We start from the raw sequence: 8,257 nt of genomic DNA on the forward strand, positions 1-8,257 counted from the left end.
TTTTTTTTAAAGTATTTTTTGGGCTTTTCAAAAAAAAAAAAAAGATTAAATCAGATATTTTATTATATTTTCAATGCATACACTTTTGCAATCACGAAAATTGGAATGAGTGAATAGTATCTCCCTTTCTAAAGCTAATTCAGAGCTTATAATAATATTAAAGTCCCATTTCTTTTAAATCAATCACAGTTCCTAATAAAATTGATTCACTGTTAGTAATATTTCCACTTCCCAAGCAATCCATATATCATGGCAAGTAAAATGTATGCCACTAAAAACAACCAACTCATACACAATGTTACTGTATTCTTCTGAATATGATCTTCTGTAAAATACTGCTAACGGAGAGGTAAATTTGCATTGCGTCCAGAAAAAAACTAAAACTCTTTTATTTAAATAAAATTTTTAATTTATGTATTTGTTTTCTGAAAATGGGATTATTTGAGTTGATATAGAGCATTCGCCTTTAAATGAGGTGAATCGGGTTCGAATCCTTGCGATGGAATTCCGCATCCGGCTTGCAACAAAAACAGTGCTAACGTGAAATATCCTCAGTGGCAGATGGATCATAGGTTAGAGTCCCCTTGCCGTCAGGCTAACCGTGGGATGTTCCGTGGTCTTCCTCTCCATGTAACGCAAATGCGGGTTAGCTCCATCAAAAAGTTCTCCATGAAGGTAAATTTCTCCCAATACTTGATCTAGAAGTTCCCTTGTCTTCTGGATTGGGTTCAAAATTACAAAAATACGGAGTTTAACATTATAGTAGTCGCAAAACCCCAAAATTGGGTAAGCTGTTCATTGGGTAAGTTTTTGATTTAATTGAATATGGCATTTAATTTAAAAAAGTGAGGATAAGCCATACTGTGTCATATATAAACATTATAACCACAGCAGGTGCTGCAGATTTTTACAGCATTGGATCATCTTAGTTTTCTTTTTATTTTAACGAAGAAAACAAACAAATAGGGAAAAATTGTTGGAACTCCATTTTAAAACATTTCTTAATTTGCTTTTATCTATTTTATTAATATTTTTACTATTACTTGAATACAGGTTTAACTGGATAAGGATTCATTACAATTTTTTAGTATCATTGTATAAAGTTCAACTTAAATTCTCCCCTCCGCAGAGGATCAAAATTGTGATGGCATGTCTTCGGATCATCCTCCGGGATGTTTCCCAGACCGTCGCCAATATCCCATTGTGCAGCTCTAGTGCGACGTAAATTAACAACAACAACAAATCAACTTAAATTTAAACTACCTAAAGTTTTTTGGTCTAATTTTTAAGGACCTAATTTTTGAAAATGCTGAGACATGTGTTTTAAAATAAGCTGATTTACAATAATAGACCTGGTCTGACTAGTGGCGTACGCAAGGGAGGGGTTTAAACTCCCCCCTTGAGCTCAGACAGAATGGTAAAAATGAAAATTTTAGCAGAAATTTGGCGGGCTATTATTTTTTAAGACTATGTATTTTTATTTGCCTTATGCTTACTTTTTTTTCTCACGGTATTTCTCAGAACACTGAAAAAACATTTACTATAATAGGGTTGTACTTTTGAAACCAAATTCACGTGATACTGTTACGAACTGGTTTTTTTCTGTCCTGCCAGTCGCGATAGTTTTCGAGACTGGCTTTCATTGGCGAGGTCTTTACGCGATGATTCTGGAATCCTACACGTTCTGTCGTGTTTGAGGCAATTCGAGAATTTTGGAGTTGCGGTGAAAATTTATATAAAAGAGGGAACGGAAAACATAAGAGTTAGTCAGACTAAGAGTTATCTCTGCCGTTTGTCTTTCGGAGCTCGTTGCTAAATCTGATTTGTTTTGTCTTAACAAAAAGTTCATTCAATCGCCGAACCCGTCGTCGTCGTTATCTCGACTAGTGAAGAAATTAATAACAATACTATTGGAGATACTGAGCTCGTTGAAGTTATTTATTCCAGCTCGAAACTTTAAGATCGTAGCATAGCGGATATTTCTGTGCCAATATATATATTTGCTGTTCTTGGATCTTTAGGATGTCAAAACGCAAGAATTTAACAATTTATAATTATTTTGAGAAAAAATCACGTGAAATTAGTGAGGTGACAGCATCTAGTACCAATGTAAGTTTTTCTGTTGAACAGAAATGTGACACTTCCGTTGAAGAAAACGTTTCTAGCACATCAAAATCTGATGAATGTGAAAGTGGCCCTCAAAGTGATACCCAACAAGCACACGACTTTAGGGCTAGTGAAGGGACAATGTCGGCTCACCTAAAGTGCCATTACGGCGGGCTTTTCATTGCCGTATCGGTTCCGTTAATAAAGTGAAATCTGGGCCAGAATGAGGGCCAGTGCATGGCATTTCAGGCAAAGCGACGGCAATCGTTAAAGGACCGGAACTAGTTTGTTGCCTCTGGATTACTTTGCCATTTTTGCCTGTTAAATACCGGAAAAAATTTTTTTTTCACAGAATAAAGAGAAAATTGCCGTAAAGGCTTTTATTGTACCTTTATGATGTCTTTTTTGCCTTTTTATCAAAAGCTGAATATGTTCACTGGCACACGTCGTTGCCTCACTTGCCGTTAAGGCACCTTAACTGTTGGCTGATTAGAAAACGTCTATGCCGTTTTCGCCCGTATCGCACCTTTATTTCAGGTGCTTAGGCGAACTTCTTTGCCTTATTTGCCGGCGTACCACCCTTAACTCACCTCAAACTCAGTTTAATAGAAAGTTTTAATGCCGTCCTTGCCGGTATCACACCTTTATGTTAGGTATATCAGCAATTTTTTTTTTTTTTGTCAGTTACTTATTTATTAGAGTTCTCCTTAAATTTCAAAGACTTTTTGCTGCATGTTGTTGATAACAATTCTTATTTAAGGAACATAAATTGTTTTCTCTTACTCTGCTGATATCAGCTATAGTAATTTATTGCATTTTAACTTTTTATATTGTAATAAAGCAATAACTGCCATTACATGCAAAAAACTTATGCTAATATAAAAAGCAAAATGTTGGAAAAAATTGCTTAATTTATGGTAAATTATCATCCAATGAATCTTCTTACATAATATAATAGATTTCTTTTTTATTTAATTTTAATCAATTATAAATGCAATAAGTTAAAAGTAGAATCATATAAAAACATTGTGTGTTTAATTGAGTGTTCACATTTTTTTACACATTATGAGGTAAAATTAAATAAAAATTTTATTCTAAGATAAAAACATATTGCGACTTAATGTATAAGTTATTTAAGTTATGAAAAAAAATTAAAATAATTATATATATTAATGTATAAGTTATTTAAGTTATGAAAAAAAATTAAAATAATTATATATATTAATGTATAAGTTATTTAAGTTATAAAAAAAATGAAAATAATTATATATATTAAACCTACAATTAGCTTTTTTTGATAGAAACAAAGCCACAACCCAGTCATTATTTTTGTTTTCAATATTATTCATATTTAATATTGGATAACTTTCTTTCAATATTATTCATATTCAATATTAGATAAATAAGACACATTATAAATATTTTTAAAAATATATATATACTGGGCACCTGTAAATAACACATCAGTTTCTGTGATTTTAAATAAATAAAGCTGGAATTTTAATAAAAATAAAATGCATAAAATTTAAAATAAAACATGACCTTAAGAAAAGAATATTATTTTATTTCAATATAACAAATCAAAATACAAACAAGTACATAACTGTACAATAACTTCTTTATAAGCATTCTCTTTCACAATGAATCTAGTTTTCCTGCAAAAAAGTAACCAATTTATTTTACAACAGATTTATTAAATAATACGTACAGAAACAAAATATCTAATTAATTTTTGACGAATTTTAATTCTGGGTTAAGTTATAATATTAATTAATTCTAACTATTCAAAATACTTTTATTGATCCCAGGGAAATATTCGAAGAAAAATTCTATTCAATAATTTTCAAAAATTTTGTTTTTCTCTTATAAATATAGTACGCTATAGAATTTAATAAAGTTGCTCAAACCACCTGTTTTTTTTTATTACTTACAAGCGAGCATTGATTGTCACAAAAATAAATTTAAGCTGATTGTAACAAAAGGTAATAATAGCACAAAATGAATATTCCAGCTCGCAATTAAAAAAAAATGTGTAAAATAGCGGATTCATTTGGATGGAAAAAAATTGCAGCATCAAATATTAAAAGAACTATGAATAATATCCTATGAATTAACGAAACAACCTGGATAAAACTTCTCTTTACAGTATTATGAAACAATTAATTAGTTTATATATAGAGAGAACAATGATTGACTTTAAAAAAGTTAAAAGTGGTGACCAAACTTCATTACTTTAAACTCATCTGTTATAAACTGTTAACTTTTAAAATGCTTCCATAAGTTAGAAGACTAATTGAAGCGGTACATATCGCTTAACAATGCTTATATATTGCATTTTGTAACTACAGATCAATCTATTGAATAATTGAACATAAAAATGCATTTTAAATAAAGAATTTGATAGCAAAGCTTTAATATTTTTTAATTTAGAAAGAATACATTCTCACCAAAATAATTTGTAGCTATTAATATGTGATGTAATGTTAATATTTAAACAAAATTTAACTTTTTTACGATTAAGAACTATGAACGAATTTTTTACTTTAAATTAATATGTGAAAATATTTTAAGTTTATATAAAATTAAATTATTTAATTAAAAGAAATTTTAACCTCAAGGAAATAAACAAACTAAAGGTTTTTAAAAATGCAAAAAATAATAATGTAAAATTTTTTAAAATAGTACGTTTAAAATCTGAAAATATGTTATTTGATTAAAATTTCTAACAATTAAAAGAATATATGATCGTTCAAAATTATACTCCATTAAGTATTAATTACTTAAAAATGATATACCAATTATTATAGAAGAAGTTATTAAGATATGCGATAAAGAGGAATGATTTTCTGAATTTGTAATGAATTTACAAACTAACTAAAGAATATAAATTTTATGCCATCAAGATAGGTTGGTTTAAACTAAACGGTTTTTTAAAATATTTAAATTTTTTTTATACATAAAAAATTTTAATTTGAAGAGAACCAGTTGAAAACCAGTGAAATATATATATATATATATATATATATATATATATATATATATATATACTATATATATATTAAACATCATAACAGTACATAGCACTTAATAACAGCTATGCAATAATTTTAAGATTTATTTTATAATAAATTTTTACTTTTAAATTTTTAATATTTAAAAATTATGAAAAGAAATTTACTTTAAGATGACATGTAAGCTATGATAAAATCAAATCATTTGACTAAAAAAGAAATTTCTCTCAACAAATACAAGTAATTCTAGTATAGGCATAATTTTTAAAAAAACGAGCTGAAACTTTTTTAAAAAAGTAATAAATTTAGGCGGCTAAAAAGCTAAGAGTTTAGGAAAGTACTTTTGAAAATCAAGAACAGGTATTTTGATTAAAAAATTTCGATTTAAAAAAAAAAATATTTCCTTATAAAATTTTTCCTTTAAAATCATAAAAAATTATTTATTGATAATCTGAAAATATTTTAATACAAATTACAGTCGAAGAAATTATTAAAATTGCAGTTCTACATATAGAATATAAAGTAGATTTTCTAATTTTGCTATGAACTTGTAAAATAGATTCCACAAATTATAGAATATAAAATCGGTGCTACTGAGTTAAAATGTAGTTTTATCATGTTCTTACCTTTTCTGTTGATTCTCGTTCATTCTAATTCTAGTACTCAACCATTCTATTTCATTCACATTCTCAGAATTTCTGGACTTTTCATGAAAGAAAGAAAAATAATTAGAATATGAGCGTGGAAAAAACTGTTATAAATCAACAAAATAAAAACATTAAATTAAAAAAAAAAAACTGCTTAGAACTCATTTCTAGACAATAAGTTTATGTTTACCAGCTATCTTGTACATGCACAATGCTTATCGGAAATTATTATTAACTACTGAAGATATTTCTTATAAAATAATTACCATTGGCAAATACTATAGAATATAGTTCAAAATTGAAATGCGAAATTTAGATTATTTTTTTTTAGAATTAGGTAAAATTAGATAAGTTATGATAAAATTAAATCATTTGACGAAAAAAATGTTTCCCACCTCAAAAAAAATTCTAGTATATTTAAAATTTTCAATTTTAGTCTAGCATGTGTATGGTATGTTTGTTAGTCTAGTATGTGGTCAACATTTACAAAAGTCAAAAATAAACTTGAAAATTTTTTAGGAAAGTACTTTTGCTAATCAGAAATAAGTATTTTGATTAAAAAATGTTAAGGATTCAAAAAAATATTTTCTTTAAAATTATGAACAATTATTTACTAATAATCATAAAGTATTTCAATAATACAAAGAATACCACAAATTATAGAATATAAAATGGATGCCACTAAGTTAAAATGTAGTTTTAACATGTTCTTACCTTCTTTTCTGTTGACTGCCATTTTCAGTCTCTCCAGATTTTTCATGAAAGAAAAAGAAAACAATAAGAATATAACCATAGAAAAAACAGCAAAAAATCAACAAAGTAAGAACAATGAATTGAGAAAAAAAAACTGCTTCTAACTATTTACAATACAATATATCTGACAATAAGTTTAATGTTTACCATCTATTTTTTATATGCTCAATGCTTATCGTAAACTAGTATTAACTACTGATGATCTTGCCTTTAAAATAATTACACTAGGCAAATGCTATAAAATATAGTTCAGAATTGAAAGGGTAAATTTAGAGGACAAGTTTATATCTAAAATAAAAAATCGAATTTAAAGTCCTAACTTATTATGCATCTTTTTCAAAAATGGGGTAAAATGTGTGTTTAGATAAATTCTGCCTAATATTTATAATAAAATTACATTATCAAATCAATCAAATATTATAAATGACAATCATTAAGAAAATAGTAATTTATAGTTCTTTTATAACATGACGTAGTATTAAAGTGAAAAATTTTCTTTTTTAAATTTTGTTCTCTAATTCAAATTTAGAAAAGGAATAAGATATGAAAGGAAAAAAAATCCGGCATAACAGACATAGAAGTCTATTCAAATTATAGATACTAAAATAGTCCAATATATTACTTTTGTCCGGGTTACCCTTAATTTTAGAAATAAAATTCCTTGCCTCTTCCATTATAATTTCAAAAAATATTTAGATTAATTTTTTGCACTACATAGTAATCATCAGAAATATATATATATATTCAACAGTCAATTAAAATCACTTTTTTTTTACGGAAAATATGTCAAGCATAATGCTTTTTTAAAAATAAAATTTCAATAGGTGAAAGTTCAACAGGAAGAGATTTAAAATAAACAACCCTATAAATCTTAAGATAGAGAATGAATTAAGAAAAAGATAAATAAGATTAGATAAATAGTAAAATTTGCACAAGAACTGGAAAAAGAGCTAGAAACAGAAAACTTAATTCTATGAAGAAAGAAAAAATATTATGCTGCAAATATTTCTATACTTAAAAAGAACTTTGAATTTATTTCTACAAAAAATATTCTTATTTTAAATAATTTTAAAAAATGCAAATATGTTGCAGTAGATTTCTTTTATGGGATAATAAAGTATATGTTTATCTTAATTACTTTTAACCTCATTGGCTACATAGTGTTAACGTGAATTTTAGAGTGAATTATATTTCACGTTTATTGCAAGATTTTTTTCATGTTTTGGCCGAAAATTACATCGTTCCTGACAGTTCCAGCATTTCTGTTTACTTAAAATCAAATTTCCTGTCCCTTTTGTACACAAAGATATGGGCCAAAACAATTTTTTTTACCATTCATTATAAATGTAACGTTCGTTATAAATATAAAGTTTTTCAAAAATATGAAAAAAATTTTAAAAGACATTTTAAGAAAATGCTTTTGCAGATTAAATTATGCGTTATTTATTTAAAAAATTTAAAAATGTTTTAAAAAACATACTTCAATAACAGTAAAGTTATTTCCTAATATTATTAAAAATTTAATCCTAAATTTTACCCTTAATATAAAGATTTGAGATGTTCTTACCTTTTATCTTGACCTTTCTTCCAAAAGATTTTTCTTACAGTATTTCCATCCGTGCAAAAAAAAAATTAAATAAATAACATTAATAAAAAGCAATTACAAAGCAACAAAAGCAAACTTAGAAAGAGTTTTTCCAGTTAACGAGTTTTAGATTGTTAAACGTTTCTAATTTAAAA

General features: G+C 26.5%; 1 long non-coding RNA gene across 1 annotated transcript; it reads right to left on the bottom strand.

The window, feature by feature from the left end:
• Positions 1–3,649: 3,649 nt before the first annotated feature.
• LOC147801054 (uncharacterized) lies at positions 3,650–6,522 on the bottom strand. The gene is made up of 3 exons (XR_015430830.1): positions 6,479–6,522; positions 5,744–5,820; positions 3,650–3,761 (listed from the first exon to the last, which is right to left on the bottom strand). It is a non-coding gene; the product is annotated as an uncharacterized LOC147801054 (long non-coding RNA).
• Positions 6,523–8,257: the final 1,735 nt, after the last annotated feature.

The sequence above is a fragment of the Parasteatoda tepidariorum genome, chromosome 12, assembly GCF_982258835.1.
Source record: "Parasteatoda tepidariorum strain Cologne lab strain chromosome 12, Ptep-v5.0, whole genome shotgun sequence".
Taxonomy (NCBI): domain Eukaryota; kingdom Metazoa; phylum Arthropoda; class Arachnida; order Araneae; family Theridiidae; genus Parasteatoda; species Parasteatoda tepidariorum.